We start from the raw sequence: 17,208 nt of genomic DNA, 5'->3' as shown, positions 1-17,208 counted from the left end.
TTTATTATGTCGTTTAGATTTTGTTTCACAATCGATTAAAAAGGACTATGGATTAAAACATTTAATGTCAATGGCCATTCTAAGCTGAATGTCCCTGCTCTCGTCAGATCGCAGAAGTTACACAGCTTAAGGCCTCGCTAGTACCAGTGTGGGAGACTGTCTGGGAATCCGTGGTGCGGTTGACTTTTTATTATGTCGTTTAGATTTTGTTTCATAATCGATTAAAAAGGACTATGGATTAAATCATTTAATGTCAATGGCTATTCTAAGCTGGATGTGCCTGCTCTCGTCAGATCGCAGAAGTTACACAGCTTAAGGCCTCGCTAGTACCTGTGTGGGAGACTGTCTGGGAATCCGTGGTGCGGTTGACTTTTTATTATGTCGTTTAGATTTTGTTTCACAATCGATTAAAAAGGACTATGGATTAAAGCATTTAATGTCAATGGCCATTCTAAGCTGAAAGTCCCTGCTCTCGTCAGATCGCAGAAGTTACACAGCTTAAGGCCTCGCTAGTACCAGTGTGGGAGAATGTCTGGGAATCCGTGGTGCGGTTGACTTTTTATTATGTTGTTTAGATTTTGTTTCACAATCGATTAAAAAGGACTATGGATTAAAGCATTTAATGTCAATGGCCATTCTAAGCTGAATGTCCCTGTTCTCGTCAGATCGCAGAAGTTACACAGCTTAAGGCCTCGCTAGTACCAGTGTGGGAGACTGTCTGGGAATCCGTGGTGCGGTCTAATTTTTATTATGTCGTTTAGATTTTGTTTCACAATCGATTAAAAAGGACTATGGATTAAAGCATTTGATGTCAATGGCCATTCTAAGCTGAATGTCCCTGCTCTCGTCAGATCGCAGAAGTTACACAGCTTAAGGCCTCGCTTGTGCCAGTGTGGGAGACTGTCTGGGAATCCGTGGTGCGGTTGACTTTTTATTATGTCGTTTAGATTTTGTTTCACAATCGATTAAAAAGGACTATGGATTAAAGCATTTAATGTCAATGGCCATTCTAAGCTGAATGTGCCTGCTCTCGTCAGATCGCAGAAGTTACACAGCTTAAGGCCTCGCTAGTACCAGTGTGGGAGACTGTCTGGGAATCCGTGGTGCGGTTGACTTTTTATTATGTCGTTTAGATTTTGTTTCACAATCGATTAAAAAGGACTATGGATTAAAGCATTTAATGTCAATGGCCATTCTAAGCTGAATGTCCCTGCTCTCGTCAGATCGCAGAAGTTACACAGCTTAAGGCCTCGCTTGTACCAGTGTGGGAGACTGTCTGGGAATCCGTGGTGCGGTTGACTTTTTATTATGTCGTTTAGATTTTGTTTCACAATCGATTAAAAAGGACTATGGATTAAAGCATTTAATGTCAATGGCCATTCTAAGCTGAATGTCCCTTCTCTCGTCAGATCGCAGGAGTTACACAGCTTAAGGCCTCGCTAGTACCAGAGTGGGAGACTGTCTGGGAATCCGTGGTGCGGTTGACTTTTTATTATGTCGTTTAGATTTTGTTTCACAATCGATTAAAAAGGACTATGGATTAAAGCATTTAATGTCGATGGCCATTCTAAGCTGAATGTGCCTGCTCTCGTCAGATCGCAGAAGTTACACAGCTTAAGGCCTCGCTAGTACCAGTGTGGGAGACTGTCTGGGAATCCGTGGTGCGGTTGACTTTTTATTATGTCGTTTAGATTTTGTTTCACAATAGATTAAATAGGACTATGGATTAAAGCATTTAACATCAATGGCCATTCTAAGCTGAATTTGCCTGCTCTCGTCAGATCGCAGAAGTTACACAGCTTAAGGCCTCGCTAGTACCAGTGTGGGAGACTGTCTGGGAATCCGTGGTGCGGTCTAATTTTTATTATGTCGTTTAGATTTTGTTTCACAATCGATTAAAAAGGACTATGGATTAAAGCATTTAATGTCAATGGCCATTCTAAGCTGAATGTCCCTGTTCTCGTCAGATCGCAGAAGTTACACAGCTTAAGGCCTCGCTTGTACCAGTGTGGGAGACTGTCTGGGAATCCGTGGTGCGGTTGACTTTTTATTATGTTGTTTAGATTTTGTTTCACAATAGATTAAATAGGACTATGGATTAAAGCATTTAACATCAATGGCCATTCTAAGCTGAATGTGCCTGTTCTCGTCAGATCGCAGAAGTTACACAGCTTAAGGCCTCGCTAGTACCAGTGTGGGAGACTGTCTGGGAATCCGTGGTGCGGTCTAATTTTTATTATGTCGTTTAGATTTTGTTTCACAATCGATTAAAAAGGACTATGGATTAAAGCATTTGATGTCAATGGCCATTCTAAGCTGAATGTCCCTGCTCTCGTCAGATCGCAGAAGTTACACAGCTTAAGGCCTCGCTTGTGCCAGTGTGGGAGACTGTCTGGGAATCCGTGGTGCGGTTGACTTTTTATTATGTCGTTTAGATTTTGTTTCACAATCGATTAAAAAGGACTATGGATTAAAGCATTTAATGTCAATGGCCATTCTAAGCTGAATGTGCCTGCTCTCGTCAGATCGCAGAAGTTACACAGCTTAAGGCCTCGCTAGTACCAGTGTGGGAGACTGTCTGGGAATCCGTGGTGCGGTTGACTTTTTATTATGTCGTTTAGATTTTGTTTCACAATCGATTAAATAGGACTATGGATTAAAGCATTTAATGTCAATGGCCATTCTAAGCTGAATGTCCCTGCTCTCGTCAGATCGCAGAAGTTACACAGCTTAAGGCCTCGCTTGTACCAGTGTGGGAGACTGTCTGGGAATCCGTGGTGCGGTTGACTTTTTATTATGTCGTTTAGATTTTGTTTCACAATCGATTAAAAAGGACTATGGATTAAAGCATTTAATGTCAATGGCCATTCTAAGCTGAATGTCCCTTCTCTCGTCAGATCGCAGGAGTTACACAGCTTAAGGCCTCGCTAGTACCAGAGTGGGAGACTGTCTGGGAATCCGTGGTGCGGTTGACTTTTTATTATGTCGTTTAGATTTTGTTTCACAATCGATTAAAAAGGACTATGGATTAAAGCATTTAATGTCGATGGCCATTCTAAGCTGAATGTGCCTGCTCTCGTCAGATCGCAGAAGTTACACAGCTTAAGGCCTCGCTAGTACCAGTGTGGGAGACTGTCTGGGAATCCGTGGTGCGGTTGACTTTTTATTATGTCGTTTAGATTTTGTTTCACAATAGATTAAATAGGACTATGGATTAAAGCATTTAACATCAATGGCCATTCTAAGCTGAATTTGCCTGCTCTCGTCAGATCGCAGAAGTTACACAGCTTAAGGCCTCGCTAGTACCAGTGTGGGAGACTGTCTGGGAATCCGTGGTGCGGTCTAATTTTTATTATGTCGTTTAGATTTTGTTTCACAATCGATTAAAAAGGACTATGGATTAAAGCATTTAATGTCAATGGCCATTCTAAGCTGAATGTCCCTGTTCTCGTCAGATCGCAGAAGTTACACAGCTTAAGGCCTCGCTTGTACCAGTGTGGGAGACTGTCTGGGAATCCGTGGTGCGGTTGACTTTTTATTATGTCGTTTAGATTTTGTTTCACAATCGATTAAAAAGGACTATGGATTAAAGCATTTAATGTCAATGGCCATTCTAAGCTGAATGTGCCTGCTCTCGTCAGATCGCAGAAGTTACACAGCTTAAGGCCTCGCTAGTACCAGTGTGGGAGACTGTCTGGGAATCCGTGGTGCGGTTGACTTTTTATTATGTCGTTTAGATTTTGTGTCACAATCGATTAAAAAGGACTATGGATTAAAGCATTTAATGTCAATGGCCATTCTAAGCTGAATGTGCCTGCTCTCGTCAGATCGCAGAAGTTACACAGCTTAAGGCCTCGCTAGTACCAGTGTGGGAGACTGTCTGGGAATCCGGGGTGCGGTTGACTTTTTATTATGTCGTTTAGATTTTGTTTCACAATAGATTAAATAGGACTATGGATTAAAGCATTTCACGGCAATGGCCATTCTAAGCTGAATGTGCCTGCTCTCGTCAGAACGCAGAAGGTACACAGCTTAAAGCCTCGCTAGTACCAGTGTGGGAGACTGTCTGGGAATCCGTGGTGCGGTTGCATTTTTATTATGTCGTTTAGATTTTGTTTCACAATCGATTAAAAAGGACTATGGATTAAAGCATTTAATGGCAATTGCCATTCTAAGCTGAAAGTCCCTGCTCTCGTCAGATCGCAGAAGTTACACAGCTTAAGGCCTCGCTAGTACCAGTGTGGGAGACTGTCTGGGAATCCGTGGTGCGGTTGACTTTTTATTATGTCGTTTAGATTTTGTTTCACAATAGATTAAATAGGACTATGGATTAAAGCATTTAACGTCAATGGCCATTCTAAGCTGAATGTGCCTGCTCTCGTCAGATCGCAGAAGTTACACAGCTTAAGGCCTCGCTAGTACCAGTGTGGGAGACTGTCTGGGAATCCGTGGTGCGGTTGACTTTTTATTATGTTGTTTAGATTTTGTTTCACAATAGATTAAATAGGACTATGGATTAAGGCTTTTAATGTCAATGGCCATTCTAAGCTGAATGTGCCTGCTCTCGTCTGATCGCAGAAGTTACACAGCTTAAGGCCTCGCTTGTACCAGTGTGGGAGACTGTCTGGGAATCCGTGGTGCGGTTGACTTTATATTATGTCGTTTAGATTTTGTTTCACAATGGATTAAATAGGACTATGGATTAAGGCTTTTAATGTCAATGGCCATTCTAAGCTGAATGTGCCTGCTCTCGTCAGATCGCAGAAGTTACACAGCTTAAGGCCTCGCTTGTACCAGTGTGGGAGACTGTCTGGGAATCCGTGGTGCGGTTGACTTTTTATTATGTTGTTTAGATTTTGTTTCACAATAGATTAAATAGGACTATGGATTAAGGCTTTTAATGTCAATGGCCATTCTAAGCTGAATGTGCCTGCTCTCGTCAGATCGCAGAAGTTACACAGCTTAAGGCCTCACTAGTACCAGTGTGGGAGACTGTCTGGGAATCCGTGGTGCGGTTGACTTTTTATTATGTCGTTTAGATTTTGTTTCACAATAGATTAAATAGGACTATGGATTAAAGCATTTACCTTCAATGACCATTCTAAGCTGAATGTGCCTGCTCTAGTCAGATCGCAGAAGTTACACAGCTTAAGGCCTCGCTAGTACCAGTGTGGCAGACTGTCTGGGAATCCGTGGTGCGGTTGAATTTTTATTATGTCGTTTAGATTTTGTTTCACAATCGATTAAAAAGGACTATGGATTAAAGTATTTAATGTCAATGGCCATTCTAAGCTGAAAGTCCCTGCTCTCGTCAGATCGCAGAAGTTACACAGCTTAAGGCCTCGCTAGTACCAGTGTGGGAGACTGTCTGGGAATCCGTGGTGCGGTTGACTTTTTATTATGTTGTTTAGATTTTGTTTCACAATAGATTAAATAGGACTATGGATTAAGGCTTTTAATGTCAATGGCCATTCTAAGCTGAATGTGCCTGCTCTCGTCAGATCGCAGAAGTTACACAGCTTAAGGCCTCGCTAGTACCAGTGTGGGAGACTGTCTGGGAATCCGTGGTGCGGTTGACTTTTTATTATGTCGTTTAGATTTTGTTTCACAATCGATTAAAAAGGACTATGGATTAAAGCATTTAATGTCAATGGCCATTCTAAGCTGGATGTGCCTGCTCTCGTTAGATCGCAGAAGTTACACAGCTTAACGCCTCGCTAGTACCAGTGTGGGAGACTGTCTGGGAATCCGTGGTTCGGTTGACTTTTATTATGTCGTTTAGATTTTGTTTCACAATAGATTAAATAGGACTATGGATTAAAGCATTTAACGTCAATGGCCATTCTAAGCTGAATGTGCCTGCTCTAGTCAGATCGCAGAAGTTACACAGCTTAAGGCCTCGCTAGTACCAGTGTGGGAGACTGTCTGGGAATCCGTGGTGCGGTTGACTTTTTATTATGTCGTTTAGATTTTGTTTCACAATCGATTAAAAAGGACTATGGATTAAAGCATTTAATGTCAATGGCCATTCTAAGCTGAAAGTCCCTGCTCTCGTCAGATCGCAGAAGTTACACAGCTTAAGGCCTCGCTAGTACCAGTGTGGGAGAATGTCTGGGAATCCGTGGTGCGGTTGACTTTTTATTATGTTGTTTAGATTTTGTTTCACAATAGATTAAATAGGACTATGGATTAAAGCATTTAACATCAATGGCCATTCTAAGCTGAATGTGCCTGTTCTCGTCAGATCGCAGAAGTTACACAGCTTAAGGCCTCGCTAGTACCAGTGTGGGAGACTGTCTGGGAATCCGTGGTGCGGTCTAATTTTTATTATGTCGTTTAGATTTTGTTTCACAATCGATTAAAAAGGACTATGGATTAAAGCATTTAATGTCAATGGCCATTCTAAGCTGAATGTCCCTGCTCTCGTCAGATCGCAGAAGTTACACAGCTTAAGGCCTCGCTTGTGCCAGTGTGGGAGACTGTCTGGGAATCCGTGGTGCGGTTGACTTTTTATTATGTCGTTTAGATTTTGTTTCACAATCGATTAAAAAGGACTATGGATTAAAGCATTTAATGTCAATGGCCATTCTAAGCTGAATGTGCCTGCTCTCGTCAGATCGCAGAAGTTACACAGCTTAAGGCCTCGCTAGTACCAGTGTGGGAGACTGTCTGGGAATCCGTGGTGCGGTTGACTTTTTATTATGTCGTTTAGATTTTGTTTCACAATCGATTAAATAGGACTATGGATTAAAGCATTTAATGTCAATGGCCATTCTAAGCTGAATGTCTCTGCTCTCGTCAGATCGCAGAAGTTACACAGCTTAAGGCCTCGCTTGTACCAGTGTGGGAGACTGTCTGGGAATCCGTGGTGCGGTTGACTTTTTATTATGTCGTTTAGATTTTGTTTCACAATCGATTAAAAAGGACTATGGATTAAAGCATTTAATGTCAATGGCCATTCTAAGCTGAATGTCCCTGCTCTCGTCAGATCGCAGGAGTTACACAGCTTAAGGCCTCGCTAGTACCAGAGTGGGAGACTGTCTGGGAATCCGTGGTGCGGTTGACTTTTTATTATGTCGTTTAGATTTTGTTTCACAATAGATTAAATAGGACTATGGATTAAAGCATTTAACATCAATGGCCATTCTAAGCTGAATGTGCCTGCTCTCGTCAGATCGCAGAAGTTACACAGCTTAAGGCCTCGCTAGTACCAGTGTGGGAGACTGTCTGGGAATCCGGGGTGCGGTTGACTTTTTATTATGTCGTTTAGATTTTGTTTCACAATAGATTAAATAAGACTATGGATTAAAGCTTTTCACGTCAATGGCCATTCTAAGCTGAATGTGCCTGCTCTCGTCAGAACGCAGAAGGTACACAGCTTAAAGCCTCGCTAGTACCAGTGTGGGAGACTGTCTGGGAATCCGTGGTGCGGTTGCATTTTTATTATGTCGTTTAGATTTTGTTTCACAATCGATTAAAAAGGACTATGGATTAAAGCATTTAATGGCAATTGCCATTCTAAGCTGAAAGTCCCTGCTCTCGTCAGATCGCAGAAGTTACACAGCTTAAGGCCTCGCTAGTACCAGTGTGGGAGACTGTCTGGGAATCCGTGGTGCGGTTGACTTTTTATTATGTTGTTTAGATTTTGTTTCACAATAGATTAAATAGGACTATGGATTAAGGCTTTTAATGTCAATGGCCATTCTAAGCTGAATGTGCCTGCTCTCGTCAGATCGCCGAAGTTACACAGCTTAAGGCCTCGCTAGTACCAGTGTGGGAGACTGTCTGGGAATCCGTGGTGCGGTTGACTTTTTATTATGTCGTTTAGATTTTGTTTCACAATAGATTAAATAGGACTATGGATTAAAGCATTTAACGTCAATGGCCATTCTAAGCTGAATGTGCCTGCTCTCGTCAGATCGCAGAAGTTACACAGTTTAAGGTCTCGCTAGTACCAGTGTGGGAGACTGTCTGGGAATCCGTGGTGCGGTTGAGTTTTTATTATGTCGTTTAGATTTTGTTTCACAATCGATTAAAAAGGACTATGGATTAAAGCATTTAATGTCAATGGCCATTCTAAGCTGAAAGTCCCTGCTCTCGTCAGATCGCAGAAGTTACACAGCTTAAGGCCTCGCTAGTACTAGTGTGGGAGACTGTCTGGGAATCCGTGGTGCGGTTGACTTTTTATTATGTCGTTTAGATTTTGTTTCACAATAGATTAAATAGGACTATGGATTAAAGCATTTAACGTCAATGGCCATTCTAAGCTGAATGTGCCTGCTCTAGTCAGATCGCAGAAGTTACACAGCTTAAGGCCTCGCTAGTACCAGTGTGGGAGACTGTCTGGGAATCCGTGGTGCGGTTGAGTTTTTATTATGTCGTTTAGATTTTGTTTCACAATAGATTAAATAGGACTATGGATTAAAGCATTTAATGTCAATGGCCATTCTAAGCTGGATGTGCCTGCTCTCGTTAGATCGCAGCAGTTACACAGCTTAACGCCTCGCTAGTACCAGTGTGGGAGACTGTCTGGGAATCCGTGGTGCGGTTGACTTTTTATTATGTCGTTTAGATTTTGTTTCACAATAGATTAAATAGGACTATGGATTAAAGCATTTAACGTCAATGGCCATTCTAAGCTGAATGTGCCTGCTCTAGTCAGATCGCAGAAGTTACACAGCTTAAGGCCTCGCTAGTACCAGTGTGGGAGACTGTCTGGGAATCCGTGGTGCGGTTGACTTTTTATTATGTCGTTTAGATTTTGTTTCACAATCGATTAAAAAGGACTATGGATTAAAGCATTTAATGTCAATGGCCATTCTAAGCTGAAAGTCCCTGCTCTCGTCAGATCGCAGAAGTTACACAGCTTAAGGCCTCGCTAGTACCAGTGTGGGAGAATGTCTGGGAATACGTGGTGCGGTTGCCTTTTTATTATGTTGTTTAGATTTTGTTTCACAATAGATTAAATAGGACTATGGATTAAAGCATTTAACATCAATGGCCATTCTAAGCTGAATGTGCCTGCTCTCGTCAGATCGCAGAAGTTACACAGCTTAAGGCCTCGCTAGTACCAGTGTGGGAGACTGTCTGGGAATCCGTGGTGCGGTCTAATTTTTATTATGTCGTTTAGATTTTGTTTCACAATCGATTAAAAAGGACTATGGATTAAAGCATTTAATGTCAATGGCCATTCTAAGCTGAATGTCCCTGCTCTCGTCAGATCGCAGAAGTTACACAGCTTAAGGCCTCGCTTGTGCCAGTGTGGGAGACTGTCTGGGAATCCGTGGTGCGGTTGACTTTTTATTATGTCGTTTAGATTTTGTTTCACAATCGATTAAAAAGGACTATGGATTAAAGCATTTAATGTCAATGGCCATTCTAAGCTGAATGTGCCTGCTCTCGTCAGATCGCAGAAGTTACACAGCTTAAGCCCTCGCTAGTACCAGTGTGGGAGACTGTCTGGGAATCCGTTGTGCGGTTGACCTTTTATTATGTCGTTTAGATTTTGTTTCACAATCGATTAAATAGGACTATGGATTAAAGCATTTAATGTCAATGGCCATTCTAAGCTGAATGTCCCTGCTCTCGTCAGATCGCAGAAGTTACACAGCTTAAGGCCTCGCTTGTACCAGTGTGGGAGACTGTCTGGGAATCCGTGGTGCGGTTGACTTTTTATTATGTCGTTTAGATTTTGGTTCACAATCGATTAAAAAGGACTATGGATTAAAGCATTTAATGTCAATGGCCATTCTAAGCTGAATGTGCCTGCTCTCGTCAGATCGCAGAAGTTACACAGCTTAAGGCCTCGCTAGTACCAGTGTGGGAGACTGTCTGGGAATCCGTGGTGCGGTTGACTTTTTATTATGTCGTTTAGATTTTGTTTCACAATAGATTAAATAGGACTATGGATTAAAGCATTTAACGTCAATGGCCATTCTAAGCTGAATGTGCCTGCTCTCGTCAGAACGCAGAAGTTACACAGCTTAAGGCCTCGCTAGTACCAGTGTGGTAGACTGTCTGGGAATCCGTGGTGCGGTTGAATTTTTATTATGTCGTTTAGATTTTGTTTCACAATCGATTAAATAGGACTATGGATTAAAGCATTTAATGTCAATGGCCATTCTAAGCTGAATGTCCCTGCTCTCGTCAGATCGCAGAAGTTACACAGCTTAAGGCCTCGCTAGTACCAGTGTGGGAGACTGTCTGGGAATCCGTGGTGCGGTTGACTTTTTATTATGTCGTTTAGATTTTGTTTCATAATCGATTAAAAAGGACTATGGATTAAATCATTTAATGTCAATGGCTATTCTAAGCTGGATGTGCCTGCTCTCGTCAGATCGCAGAAGTTACACAGCTTAAGGCCTCGCTAGTACCTGTGTGGGAGACTGTCTGGGAATCCGTGGTGCGGTTGACTTTTTATTATGTCGTTTAGATTTTGTTTCACAATCGATTAAAAAGGACTATGGATTAAAGCATTTAATGTCAATGGCCATTCTAAGCTGAAAGTCCCTGCTCTCGTCAGATCGCAGAAGTTACACAGCTTAAGGCCTCGCTAGTACCAGTGTGGGAGAATGTCTGGGAATCCGTGGTGCGGTTGACTTTTTATTATGTTGTTTAGATTTTGTTTCACAATAGATTAAATAGGACTATGGATTAAAGCATTTAACATCAATGGCCATTCTAAGCTGAATGTGCCTGTTCTCGTCAGATCGCAGAAGTTACACAGCTTAAGGCCTCGCTAGTACCAGTGTGGGAGACTGTCTGGGAATCCGTGGTGCGGTCTAATTTTTATTATGTCGTTTAGATTTTGTTTCACAATCGATTAAAAAGGACTATGGATTAAAGCATTTGATGTCAATGGCCATTCTAAGCTGAATGTCCCTGCTCTCGTCAGATCGCAGAAGTTACACAGCTTAAGGCCTCGCTTGTGCCAGTGTGGGAGACTGTCTGGGAATCCGTGGTGCGGTTGACTTTTTATTATGTCGTTTAGATTTTGTTTCACAATCGATTAAAAAGGACTATGGATTAAAGCATTTAATGTCAATGGCCATTCTAAGCTGAATGTGCCTGCTCTCGTCAAATCGCAGAAGTTACACAGCTTAAGGCCTCGCTAGTACCAGTGTGGGAGACTGTCTGGGAATCCGTGGTGCGGTTGACTTTTTATTATGTCGTTTAGATTTTGTTTCACAATCGATTAAATAGGACTATGGATTAAAGCATTTAATGTCAATGGCCATTCTAAGCTGAATGTCCCTGCTCTCGTCAGATCGCAGAAGTTACACAGCTTAAGGCCTCGCTTGTACCAGTGTGGGAGACTGTCTGGGAATCCGTGGTGCGGTTGAATTTTTATTATGTCGTTTAGATTTTGTTTCACAATCGATTAAAAAGGACTATGGATTAAAGCATTTAATGTCAATGGCCATTCTAAGCTGAATGTCCCTTCTCTCGTCAGATCGCAGGAGTTACACAGCATAAGGCCTCGCTAGTACCAGCGTGGGAGACTGTCTGGGAATCCGTGGTGCGGTTGACTTTTTATTATGTCGTTTAGATTTTGTTTCACAATCGATTAAAAAGGACTATGGATTAAAGCATTTAATGTCGATGGCCATTCTAAGCTGAATGTGCCTGCTCTCGTCAGATCGCAGAAGTTACACAGCTTAAGGCCTCGCTAGTACCAGTGTGGGAGACTGTCTGGGAATCCGTGGTGCGGTTGACTTTTTATTATGTCGTTTAGATTTTGTTTCACAATAGATTAAATAGGACTATGGATTAAAGCATTTAACATCAATGGCCATTCTAAGCTGAAAGTCCCTGCTCTCGTCAGATCGCAGAAGTTACACAGCTTAAGGCCTCGCTAGTACCAGTGTGGGAGAATGTCTGGGAATCCGTGGTGCGGTTGACTTTTTATTATGTTGTTTAGATTTTGTTTCACAATAGATTAAATAGGACTATGGATTAAAGCATTTAACATCAATGGCCATTCTAAGCTGAATGTGCCTGCTCTCGTCAGATCGCAGGAGTTACACAGCTTAAGGCCTCGCTAGTACCAGTGTGGGAGACTGTCTGGGAATCCGTGGTGCGGTCTAATTTTTATTATGTCGTTTAGATTTTGTTTCACAATCGATTAAAAAGGACTATGGATTAAAGCATTTAATGTCAATGGCCATTCTAAGCTGAATGTCCCTGCTCTCGTCAGATCGCAGAAGTTACACAGCTTAAGGCCTCGCTTGTGCCAGTGTGGGAGACTGTCTGGGAATCCGTGGTGCGGTTGACTTTCTATTATGTCGTTTAGATTTTGTTTCACAATCGATTAAAAAGGACTATGGATTAAAGCATTTAATGTCAATGGCCATTCTAAGCTGAATGTGCCTGCTCTCGTCAGATCGCAGAAGTTACACAGCTTAAGGCCTCGCTAGTACCAGTGTGGGAGACTGTCTGGGAATCCGTGGTGCGGTCTAATTTTTATTATGTCGTTTAGATTTTGTTTCACAATCGATTAAAAAGGACTATGGATTAAATCATTTAATGTCAATGGCCATTCTAAGCTGAATGTCCCTGCTCTCGTCAGATCGCAGAAGTTACACAGCTTAAGGCCTCGCTAGTACCAGTGTGGGAGACTGTCTGGGAATCCGTGGTGCGGTCTAATTTTTATTATGTCGTTTAGATTTTGTTTCACAATCGATTAAAAAGGACTATGGATTAAAGCATTTAATGTCAATGGCCATTCTAAGCTGAATGTCCCTGTTCTCGTCAGATCGCAGAAGTTACACAGCTTAAGGCCTCGCTTGTACCAGTGTGGGAGACTGTCTGGGAATCCGTGGTGCGGTTGACTTTTTATTATGTCGTTTAGATTTTGTTTCACAATCGATTAAAAAGGACTATGGATTAAAGCATTTAATGTCAATGGCCATTCTAAGCTGAATGTGCCTGCTCTCGTCAGATCGCAGAAGTTACACAGCTTAAGGCCTCGCTAGTACCAGTGTGGGAGACTGTCTGGGAATCCGTGGTGCGGTTGACTTTTTATTATGTCGTTTAGATTTTGTGTCACAATCGATTAAAAAGGACTATGGATTAAAGCATTTAATGTCAATGGCCATTCTAAGCTGAATGTGCCTGCTCTCGTCAGATCGCAGAAGTTACACAGCTTAAGGCCTCGCTAGTACCAGTGTGGGAGACTGTCTGGGAATCCGGGGTGCGGTTGACTTTTTGTTATGTCGTTTAGATTTTGTTTCACAATAGATTAAATAGGACTATGGATTAAAGCAATTCACGTCAATGGCCATTCTAAGCTGAATGTGCCTGCTCTCGTCAGAACGCAGAAGGTACACAGCTTAAAGCCTCGCTAGTACCAGTGTGGGAGACTGTCTGGGAATCCGTGGTGCGGTTGCATTTTTATTATGTCGTTTAGATTTTGTTTCACAATCGATTAAAAAGGACTATGGATTAAAGCATTTAATGGCAATTGCCATTCTAAGCTGAAAGTCCCTGCTCTCGTCAGATCGCAGAAGTTACACAGCTTAAGGCCTCGCTAGTACCAGTGTGGGAGACTGTCTGGGAATCCGTGGTGCGGTTGACTTTTTATTATGTCGTTTAGATTTTGTTTCACAATAGATTAAATAGGACTATGGATTAAAGCATTTAACGTCAATGGCCATTCTAAGCTGAATGTGCCTGCTCTCGTCAGATCGCAGAAGTTACACAGCTTAAGGCCTCGCTAGTACCAGTGTGGGAGACTGTCTGGGAATCCGTGGTGCGGTTGACTTTTTATTATGTTGTTTAGATTTTGTTTCACAATAGATTAAATAGGACTATGGATTAAGGCTTTTAATGTCAATGGCCATTCTAAGCTGAATGTGCCTACTCTCGTCAGATCGCAGAAGTTACACAGCTTAAGGCCTCGCTAGTACCAGTGTGGGAGACTGTCTGGGAATCCGTGGTGCGGTTGACTTTTTATTATGTCGTTTAGATTTTGTTTCACAATCGATTAAAAAGGACTATGGATTAAAGCATTTAATGTCAATGGCCATTCTAAGCTGGATGTGCCTGCTCTCGTTAGATCGCAGAAGTTACACAGCTTAACGCCTCGCTAGTACCAGTGTGGGAGACTGTCTGGGAATCCGTGGTGCGGTTGACTTTTTATTATGTCGTTTAAATTTTGTTTCACAATAGATTAAATAGGACTATGTATTAAAGCATTTAACGTCAATGGCCATTCTAAGCTGAATGTGCCTGCTCTAGTCAGATCGCAGAAGTTACACAGCTTAAGGCCTCGCTAGTACCAGTGTGGGAGACTGTCTGGGAATCCGTGGTGCGGTTGACTTTTTATTATGTCGTTTAGATTTTGTTTCACAATCGATTAAAAAGGACTATGGATTAAAGCATTTAATGTCAATGGCCATTCTAAGCTGAAAGTCCCTGCTCTCGTCGGATCGCAGAAGTTACACAGCTTAAGGCCTCGCTAGTACCAGTGTGGGAGAATGTCTGGGAATCCGTGGTGCGGTTGACTTTTTATTATGTTGTTTAGATTTTGTTTCACAATAGATTAAATAGGACTATGGATTAAAGCATTTAACATCAATGGCCATTCTAAGCTGAATGTGCCTGCTCTCGTCAGATCGCAGAAGTTACACAGCTTAAGGCCTCGCTAGTACCAGTGTGGGAGACTGTCTGGGAATCCGTGGTGCGGTCTAATTTTTATTATGTCGTTTAGATTTTGTTTCACAATCGATTAAAAAGGACTATGGATTAAAGCATTTAATGTCAATGGCCATTCTAAGCTGAATGTCCCTGCTCTCGTCAGATCGCAGAAGTTACACAGCTTAAGGCCTCGCTTGTGCCAGTGTGGGAGACTGTCTGGGAATCCGTGGTGCGGTTGACTTTCTATTATGTCGTTTAGATTTTGTTTCACAATCGATTAAAAAGGACTATGGATTAAAGCATTTAATGTCAATGGCCATTCTAAGCTGAATGTGCCTGCTCTCGTCAGATCGCAGAAGTTACACAGCTTAAGGCCTCGCTAGTACCAGTGTGGGAGACTGTCTGGGAATCCGTGGTGCGGTCTAATTTTTATTATGTCGTTTAGATTTTGTTTCACAATCGATTAAAAAGGACTATGGATTAAATCATTTAATGTCAATGGCCATTCTAAGCTGAATGTCCCTGTTCTCGTCAGATCGCAGAAGTTACACAGCTTAAGGCCTCGCTTGTACCAGTGTGGGAGACTGTCTGGGAATCCGTGGTGCGGTTGACTTTTTATTATGTCGTTTAGATTTTGTTTCACAATCGATTAAAAAGGACTATGGATTAAAGCATTTAATGTCAATGGCCATTCTAAGCTGAATGTGCCTGCTCTCGTCAGATCGCAGAAGTTACACAGCTTAAGGCCTCGCTAGTACCAGTGTGGGAGACTGTCTGGGAATCCGTGGTGCGGTTGACTTTTTATTATGTCGTTTAGATTTTGTGTCACAATCGATTAAAAAGGACTATGGATTAAAGCATTTAATGTCAATGGCCATTCTAAGCTGAATGTGCCTGCTCTCGTCAGATCGCAGAAGTTACACAGCTTAAGGCCTCGCTAGTACCAGTGTGGGAGACTGTCTGGGAATCCGGGGTGCGGTTGACTTTTTGTTATGTCGTTTAGATTTTGTTTCACAATAGATTAAATAGGACTATGGATTAAAGCATTTCACGTCAATGGCCATTCTAAGCTGAATGTGCCTGCTCTCGTCAGAACGCAGAAGGTACACAGCTTAAAGCCTCGCTAGTACCAGTGTGGGAGACTGTCTGGGAATCCGTGGTGCGGTTGCATTTTTATTATGTCGTTTAGATTTTGTTTCACAATCGATTAAAAAGGACTATGGATTAAAGCATTTAATGGCAATTGCCATTCTAAGCTGAAAGTCCCTGCTCTCGTCAGATCGCAGAAGTTACACAGCTTAAGGCCTCGCTAGTACCAGTGTGGGAGACTGTCTGGGAATCCGTGGTGCGGTTGACTTTTTATTATGTCGTTTAGATTTTGTTTCACAATAGATTAAATAGGACTATGGATTAAAGCATTTAACGTCAATGGCCATTCTAAGCTGAATGTGCCTGCTCTCGTCAGATCGCAGAAGTTACACAGCTTAAGGCCTCGCTAGTACCAGTGTGGGAGACTGTCTGGGAATCCGTGGTGCGGTTGACTTTTTATTATGTTGTTTAGATTTTGTTTCACAATAGATTAAATAGGACTATGGATTAAGGCTTTTAATGTCAATGGCCATTCTAAGCTGAATGTGCCTACTCTCGTCAGATCACAGAAGTTACACAGCTTAAGGCCTCGCTAGTACCAGTGTGGGAGACTGTCTGGGAATCCGTGGTGCGGTTGACTTTTTATTATGTCGTTTAGATTTTGTTTCACAATCGATTAAAAAGGACTATGGATTAAAGCATTTAATGTCAATGGCCATTCTAAGCTGGATGTGCCTGCTCTCGTTAGATCGCAGAAGTTACACAGCTTAACGCCTCGCTAGTACCAGTGTGGGAGACTGTCTGGGAATCCGTGGTGCGGTTGACTTTTTATTATGTCGTTTAGATTTTGTTTCACAATAGATTAAATAGGACTATGTATTAAAGCATTTAACGTCAATGGCCATTCTAAGCTGAATGTGCCTGCTCTAGTCAGATCGCAGAAGTTACACAGCTTAAGGCCTCGCTAGTACCAGTGTGGGAGACTGTCTGGGAATCCGTGGTGCGGTTGACTTTTTATTATGTCGTTTAGATTTTGTTTCACAATCGATTAAAAAGGACTATGGATTAAAGCATTTAATGTCAATGGCCATTCTAAGCTGAATGTCCCTTCTCTCGTCAGATCGCAGGAGTTACACAGCTTAAGGCCTCACTAGTACCAGAGTGGGAGACTGTCTGGGAATCCGTGGTGCGGTTGACTTTTTATTATGTCGTTTAGATTTTGTTTCACAATCGATTAAAAAGGACTATGGATTAAAGCATTTAACGTCGATGGCCATTCTAAGCTGAATGTGCCTGCTCTCGTCAGATCGCAGAAGTTACACAGCTTAAGGCCTCGCTAGTACCAGTGTGGGAGACTGTCTGGGAATCCGTGGTGCGGTTGACTTTTTATTATGTCGTTTAGATTTTGTTTCACAATAGATTAAATAGGACTATGGATTAAAGCATTTAACATCAATGGCCATTCTAAGCTGAATTTGCCTG

The 17,208-nt window shown here is 42.1% G+C and overlaps 82 pseudogenes; all 82 read left to right on the top strand.

Annotated features, from left to right (window-relative positions):
* Positions 1 to 66: 66 nt before the first annotated feature.
* Positions 67 to 185, top strand: LOC142713267 (5S ribosomal RNA; annotated as a pseudogene).
* A 67-nt stretch (positions 186 to 252) lies between these two features.
* Positions 253 to 371, top strand: LOC142713369 (5S ribosomal RNA; annotated as a pseudogene).
* A 67-nt stretch (positions 372 to 438) lies between these two features.
* On the top strand, positions 439 to 557 carry LOC142713640 (5S ribosomal RNA; annotated as a pseudogene).
* A 253-nt stretch (positions 558 to 810) lies between these two features.
* On the top strand, positions 811 to 929 carry LOC142713014 (5S ribosomal RNA; annotated as a pseudogene).
* A 67-nt stretch (positions 930 to 996) lies between these two features.
* Positions 997 to 1,115, top strand: LOC142713142 (5S ribosomal RNA; annotated as a pseudogene).
* Positions 1,116 to 1,182: 67 nt separating this feature from the next.
* LOC142713456 (5S ribosomal RNA) lies at positions 1,183 to 1,301 on the top strand (annotated as a pseudogene).
* Positions 1,302 to 1,368: 67 nt separating this feature from the next.
* On the top strand, positions 1,369 to 1,487 carry LOC142713096 (5S ribosomal RNA; annotated as a pseudogene).
* A 67-nt stretch (positions 1,488 to 1,554) lies between these two features.
* Positions 1,555 to 1,673, top strand: LOC142713293 (5S ribosomal RNA; annotated as a pseudogene).
* Positions 1,674 to 1,926: 253 nt separating this feature from the next.
* On the top strand, positions 1,927 to 2,045 carry LOC142713597 (5S ribosomal RNA; annotated as a pseudogene).
* Positions 2,046 to 2,112: 67 nt separating this feature from the next.
* Positions 2,113 to 2,231, top strand: LOC142713189 (5S ribosomal RNA; annotated as a pseudogene).
* A 67-nt stretch (positions 2,232 to 2,298) lies between these two features.
* LOC142713013 (5S ribosomal RNA) lies at positions 2,299 to 2,417 on the top strand (annotated as a pseudogene).
* A 67-nt stretch (positions 2,418 to 2,484) lies between these two features.
* LOC142713130 (5S ribosomal RNA) lies at positions 2,485 to 2,603 on the top strand (annotated as a pseudogene).
* A 67-nt stretch (positions 2,604 to 2,670) lies between these two features.
* On the top strand, positions 2,671 to 2,789 carry LOC142713455 (5S ribosomal RNA; annotated as a pseudogene).
* A 67-nt stretch (positions 2,790 to 2,856) lies between these two features.
* LOC142713094 (5S ribosomal RNA) lies at positions 2,857 to 2,975 on the top strand (annotated as a pseudogene).
* Positions 2,976 to 3,042: 67 nt separating this feature from the next.
* LOC142713292 (5S ribosomal RNA) lies at positions 3,043 to 3,161 on the top strand (annotated as a pseudogene).
* A 253-nt stretch (positions 3,162 to 3,414) lies between these two features.
* LOC142713596 (5S ribosomal RNA) lies at positions 3,415 to 3,533 on the top strand (annotated as a pseudogene).
* Positions 3,534 to 3,600: 67 nt separating this feature from the next.
* LOC142713117 (5S ribosomal RNA) lies at positions 3,601 to 3,719 on the top strand (annotated as a pseudogene).
* Positions 3,720 to 3,786: 67 nt separating this feature from the next.
* On the top strand, positions 3,787 to 3,905 carry LOC142713253 (5S ribosomal RNA; annotated as a pseudogene).
* Positions 3,906 to 3,972: 67 nt separating this feature from the next.
* Positions 3,973 to 4,091, top strand: LOC142713176 (5S ribosomal RNA; annotated as a pseudogene).
* A 67-nt stretch (positions 4,092 to 4,158) lies between these two features.
* Positions 4,159 to 4,277, top strand: LOC142713379 (5S ribosomal RNA; annotated as a pseudogene).
* Positions 4,278 to 4,344: 67 nt separating this feature from the next.
* On the top strand, positions 4,345 to 4,463 carry LOC142713104 (5S ribosomal RNA; annotated as a pseudogene).
* A 67-nt stretch (positions 4,464 to 4,530) lies between these two features.
* LOC142713387 (5S ribosomal RNA) lies at positions 4,531 to 4,649 on the top strand (annotated as a pseudogene).
* A 67-nt stretch (positions 4,650 to 4,716) lies between these two features.
* On the top strand, positions 4,717 to 4,835 carry LOC142713370 (5S ribosomal RNA; annotated as a pseudogene).
* Positions 4,836 to 4,902: 67 nt separating this feature from the next.
* LOC142713243 (5S ribosomal RNA) lies at positions 4,903 to 5,021 on the top strand (annotated as a pseudogene).
* A 253-nt stretch (positions 5,022 to 5,274) lies between these two features.
* LOC142713227 (5S ribosomal RNA) lies at positions 5,275 to 5,393 on the top strand (annotated as a pseudogene).
* A 67-nt stretch (positions 5,394 to 5,460) lies between these two features.
* LOC142713092 (5S ribosomal RNA) lies at positions 5,461 to 5,579 on the top strand (annotated as a pseudogene).
* A 252-nt stretch (positions 5,580 to 5,831) lies between these two features.
* LOC142713554 (5S ribosomal RNA) lies at positions 5,832 to 5,950 on the top strand (annotated as a pseudogene).
* A 67-nt stretch (positions 5,951 to 6,017) lies between these two features.
* Positions 6,018 to 6,136, top strand: LOC142713639 (5S ribosomal RNA; annotated as a pseudogene).
* A 67-nt stretch (positions 6,137 to 6,203) lies between these two features.
* LOC142713188 (5S ribosomal RNA) lies at positions 6,204 to 6,322 on the top strand (annotated as a pseudogene).
* Positions 6,323 to 6,389: 67 nt separating this feature from the next.
* On the top strand, positions 6,390 to 6,508 carry LOC142713012 (5S ribosomal RNA; annotated as a pseudogene).
* A 67-nt stretch (positions 6,509 to 6,575) lies between these two features.
* On the top strand, positions 6,576 to 6,694 carry LOC142713080 (5S ribosomal RNA; annotated as a pseudogene).
* A 67-nt stretch (positions 6,695 to 6,761) lies between these two features.
* LOC142713690 (5S ribosomal RNA) lies at positions 6,762 to 6,880 on the top strand (annotated as a pseudogene).
* A 67-nt stretch (positions 6,881 to 6,947) lies between these two features.
* LOC142713404 (5S ribosomal RNA) lies at positions 6,948 to 7,066 on the top strand (annotated as a pseudogene).
* Positions 7,067 to 7,133: 67 nt separating this feature from the next.
* Positions 7,134 to 7,252, top strand: LOC142713466 (5S ribosomal RNA; annotated as a pseudogene).
* Positions 7,253 to 7,505: 253 nt separating this feature from the next.
* LOC142713378 (5S ribosomal RNA) lies at positions 7,506 to 7,624 on the top strand (annotated as a pseudogene).
* Positions 7,625 to 7,691: 67 nt separating this feature from the next.
* On the top strand, positions 7,692 to 7,810 carry LOC142713481 (5S ribosomal RNA; annotated as a pseudogene).
* Positions 7,811 to 7,877: 67 nt separating this feature from the next.
* LOC142713063 (5S ribosomal RNA) lies at positions 7,878 to 7,996 on the top strand (annotated as a pseudogene).
* Positions 7,997 to 8,063: 67 nt separating this feature from the next.
* On the top strand, positions 8,064 to 8,182 carry LOC142713435 (5S ribosomal RNA; annotated as a pseudogene).
* Positions 8,183 to 8,249: 67 nt separating this feature from the next.
* Positions 8,250 to 8,368, top strand: LOC142713038 (5S ribosomal RNA; annotated as a pseudogene).
* A 67-nt stretch (positions 8,369 to 8,435) lies between these two features.
* On the top strand, positions 8,436 to 8,554 carry LOC142713054 (5S ribosomal RNA; annotated as a pseudogene).
* Positions 8,555 to 8,621: 67 nt separating this feature from the next.
* On the top strand, positions 8,622 to 8,740 carry LOC142713553 (5S ribosomal RNA; annotated as a pseudogene).
* Positions 8,741 to 8,807: 67 nt separating this feature from the next.
* On the top strand, positions 8,808 to 8,926 carry LOC142712992 (5S ribosomal RNA; annotated as a pseudogene).
* A 67-nt stretch (positions 8,927 to 8,993) lies between these two features.
* Positions 8,994 to 9,112, top strand: LOC142713081 (5S ribosomal RNA; annotated as a pseudogene).
* A 67-nt stretch (positions 9,113 to 9,179) lies between these two features.
* Positions 9,180 to 9,298, top strand: LOC142713011 (5S ribosomal RNA; annotated as a pseudogene).
* A 67-nt stretch (positions 9,299 to 9,365) lies between these two features.
* Positions 9,366 to 9,484, top strand: LOC142713057 (5S ribosomal RNA; annotated as a pseudogene).
* A 67-nt stretch (positions 9,485 to 9,551) lies between these two features.
* LOC142713454 (5S ribosomal RNA) lies at positions 9,552 to 9,670 on the top strand (annotated as a pseudogene).
* A 67-nt stretch (positions 9,671 to 9,737) lies between these two features.
* Positions 9,738 to 9,856, top strand: LOC142713068 (5S ribosomal RNA; annotated as a pseudogene).
* Positions 9,857 to 9,923: 67 nt separating this feature from the next.
* On the top strand, positions 9,924 to 10,042 carry LOC142713586 (5S ribosomal RNA; annotated as a pseudogene).
* A 67-nt stretch (positions 10,043 to 10,109) lies between these two features.
* LOC142713266 (5S ribosomal RNA) lies at positions 10,110 to 10,228 on the top strand (annotated as a pseudogene).
* A 67-nt stretch (positions 10,229 to 10,295) lies between these two features.
* LOC142713368 (5S ribosomal RNA) lies at positions 10,296 to 10,414 on the top strand (annotated as a pseudogene).
* A 67-nt stretch (positions 10,415 to 10,481) lies between these two features.
* Positions 10,482 to 10,600, top strand: LOC142713637 (5S ribosomal RNA; annotated as a pseudogene).
* Positions 10,601 to 10,667: 67 nt separating this feature from the next.
* LOC142713187 (5S ribosomal RNA) lies at positions 10,668 to 10,786 on the top strand (annotated as a pseudogene).
* A 67-nt stretch (positions 10,787 to 10,853) lies between these two features.
* LOC142713010 (5S ribosomal RNA) lies at positions 10,854 to 10,972 on the top strand (annotated as a pseudogene).
* A 67-nt stretch (positions 10,973 to 11,039) lies between these two features.
* Positions 11,040 to 11,158, top strand: LOC142713566 (5S ribosomal RNA; annotated as a pseudogene).
* A 67-nt stretch (positions 11,159 to 11,225) lies between these two features.
* On the top strand, positions 11,226 to 11,344 carry LOC142713709 (5S ribosomal RNA; annotated as a pseudogene).
* A 253-nt stretch (positions 11,345 to 11,597) lies between these two features.
* LOC142713291 (5S ribosomal RNA) lies at positions 11,598 to 11,716 on the top strand (annotated as a pseudogene).
* A 67-nt stretch (positions 11,717 to 11,783) lies between these two features.
* On the top strand, positions 11,784 to 11,902 carry LOC142713055 (5S ribosomal RNA; annotated as a pseudogene).
* Positions 11,903 to 12,155: 253 nt separating this feature from the next.
* On the top strand, positions 12,156 to 12,274 carry LOC142713009 (5S ribosomal RNA; annotated as a pseudogene).
* A 67-nt stretch (positions 12,275 to 12,341) lies between these two features.
* On the top strand, positions 12,342 to 12,460 carry LOC142713093 (5S ribosomal RNA; annotated as a pseudogene).
* A 67-nt stretch (positions 12,461 to 12,527) lies between these two features.
* Positions 12,528 to 12,646, top strand: LOC142713175 (5S ribosomal RNA; annotated as a pseudogene).
* A 67-nt stretch (positions 12,647 to 12,713) lies between these two features.
* On the top strand, positions 12,714 to 12,832 carry LOC142713594 (5S ribosomal RNA; annotated as a pseudogene).
* Positions 12,833 to 12,899: 67 nt separating this feature from the next.
* On the top strand, positions 12,900 to 13,018 carry LOC142713056 (5S ribosomal RNA; annotated as a pseudogene).
* A 67-nt stretch (positions 13,019 to 13,085) lies between these two features.
* Positions 13,086 to 13,204, top strand: LOC142713252 (5S ribosomal RNA; annotated as a pseudogene).
* A 253-nt stretch (positions 13,205 to 13,457) lies between these two features.
* On the top strand, positions 13,458 to 13,576 carry LOC142713377 (5S ribosomal RNA; annotated as a pseudogene).
* A 67-nt stretch (positions 13,577 to 13,643) lies between these two features.
* Positions 13,644 to 13,762, top strand: LOC142713044 (5S ribosomal RNA; annotated as a pseudogene).
* A 67-nt stretch (positions 13,763 to 13,829) lies between these two features.
* LOC142713576 (5S ribosomal RNA) lies at positions 13,830 to 13,948 on the top strand (annotated as a pseudogene).
* Positions 13,949 to 14,015: 67 nt separating this feature from the next.
* On the top strand, positions 14,016 to 14,134 carry LOC142713720 (5S ribosomal RNA; annotated as a pseudogene).
* Positions 14,135 to 14,201: 67 nt separating this feature from the next.
* On the top strand, positions 14,202 to 14,320 carry LOC142713551 (5S ribosomal RNA; annotated as a pseudogene).
* Positions 14,321 to 14,387: 67 nt separating this feature from the next.
* Positions 14,388 to 14,506, top strand: LOC142713002 (5S ribosomal RNA; annotated as a pseudogene).
* A 67-nt stretch (positions 14,507 to 14,573) lies between these two features.
* LOC142713079 (5S ribosomal RNA) lies at positions 14,574 to 14,692 on the top strand (annotated as a pseudogene).
* Positions 14,693 to 14,759: 67 nt separating this feature from the next.
* On the top strand, positions 14,760 to 14,878 carry LOC142713008 (5S ribosomal RNA; annotated as a pseudogene).
* Positions 14,879 to 14,945: 67 nt separating this feature from the next.
* Positions 14,946 to 15,064, top strand: LOC142713091 (5S ribosomal RNA; annotated as a pseudogene).
* Positions 15,065 to 15,131: 67 nt separating this feature from the next.
* Positions 15,132 to 15,250, top strand: LOC142713592 (5S ribosomal RNA; annotated as a pseudogene).
* Positions 15,251 to 15,317: 67 nt separating this feature from the next.
* LOC142713031 (5S ribosomal RNA) lies at positions 15,318 to 15,436 on the top strand (annotated as a pseudogene).
* Positions 15,437 to 15,503: 67 nt separating this feature from the next.
* LOC142713249 (5S ribosomal RNA) lies at positions 15,504 to 15,622 on the top strand (annotated as a pseudogene).
* A 253-nt stretch (positions 15,623 to 15,875) lies between these two features.
* On the top strand, positions 15,876 to 15,994 carry LOC142713376 (5S ribosomal RNA; annotated as a pseudogene).
* A 67-nt stretch (positions 15,995 to 16,061) lies between these two features.
* On the top strand, positions 16,062 to 16,180 carry LOC142713019 (5S ribosomal RNA; annotated as a pseudogene).
* A 67-nt stretch (positions 16,181 to 16,247) lies between these two features.
* On the top strand, positions 16,248 to 16,366 carry LOC142713066 (5S ribosomal RNA; annotated as a pseudogene).
* A 67-nt stretch (positions 16,367 to 16,433) lies between these two features.
* LOC142713718 (5S ribosomal RNA) lies at positions 16,434 to 16,552 on the top strand (annotated as a pseudogene).
* Positions 16,553 to 16,619: 67 nt separating this feature from the next.
* On the top strand, positions 16,620 to 16,738 carry LOC142713550 (5S ribosomal RNA; annotated as a pseudogene).
* A 67-nt stretch (positions 16,739 to 16,805) lies between these two features.
* Positions 16,806 to 16,924, top strand: LOC142713165 (5S ribosomal RNA; annotated as a pseudogene).
* Positions 16,925 to 16,991: 67 nt separating this feature from the next.
* Positions 16,992 to 17,110, top strand: LOC142713290 (5S ribosomal RNA; annotated as a pseudogene).
* The last annotated feature ends 98 nt before the right edge of the window (positions 17,111 to 17,208 follow it).

The sequence above is a fragment of the Rhinoderma darwinii genome, unplaced genomic scaffold, assembly GCF_050947455.1.
Source record: "Rhinoderma darwinii isolate aRhiDar2 unplaced genomic scaffold, aRhiDar2.hap1 Scaffold_434, whole genome shotgun sequence".
NCBI classification, from domain to species: domain Eukaryota; kingdom Metazoa; phylum Chordata; class Amphibia; order Anura; family Rhinodermatidae; genus Rhinoderma; species Rhinoderma darwinii.
Note: the sequence above shows the minus strand (reverse complement) of the source record. Positions and strands in the feature narration are given on the sequence as shown.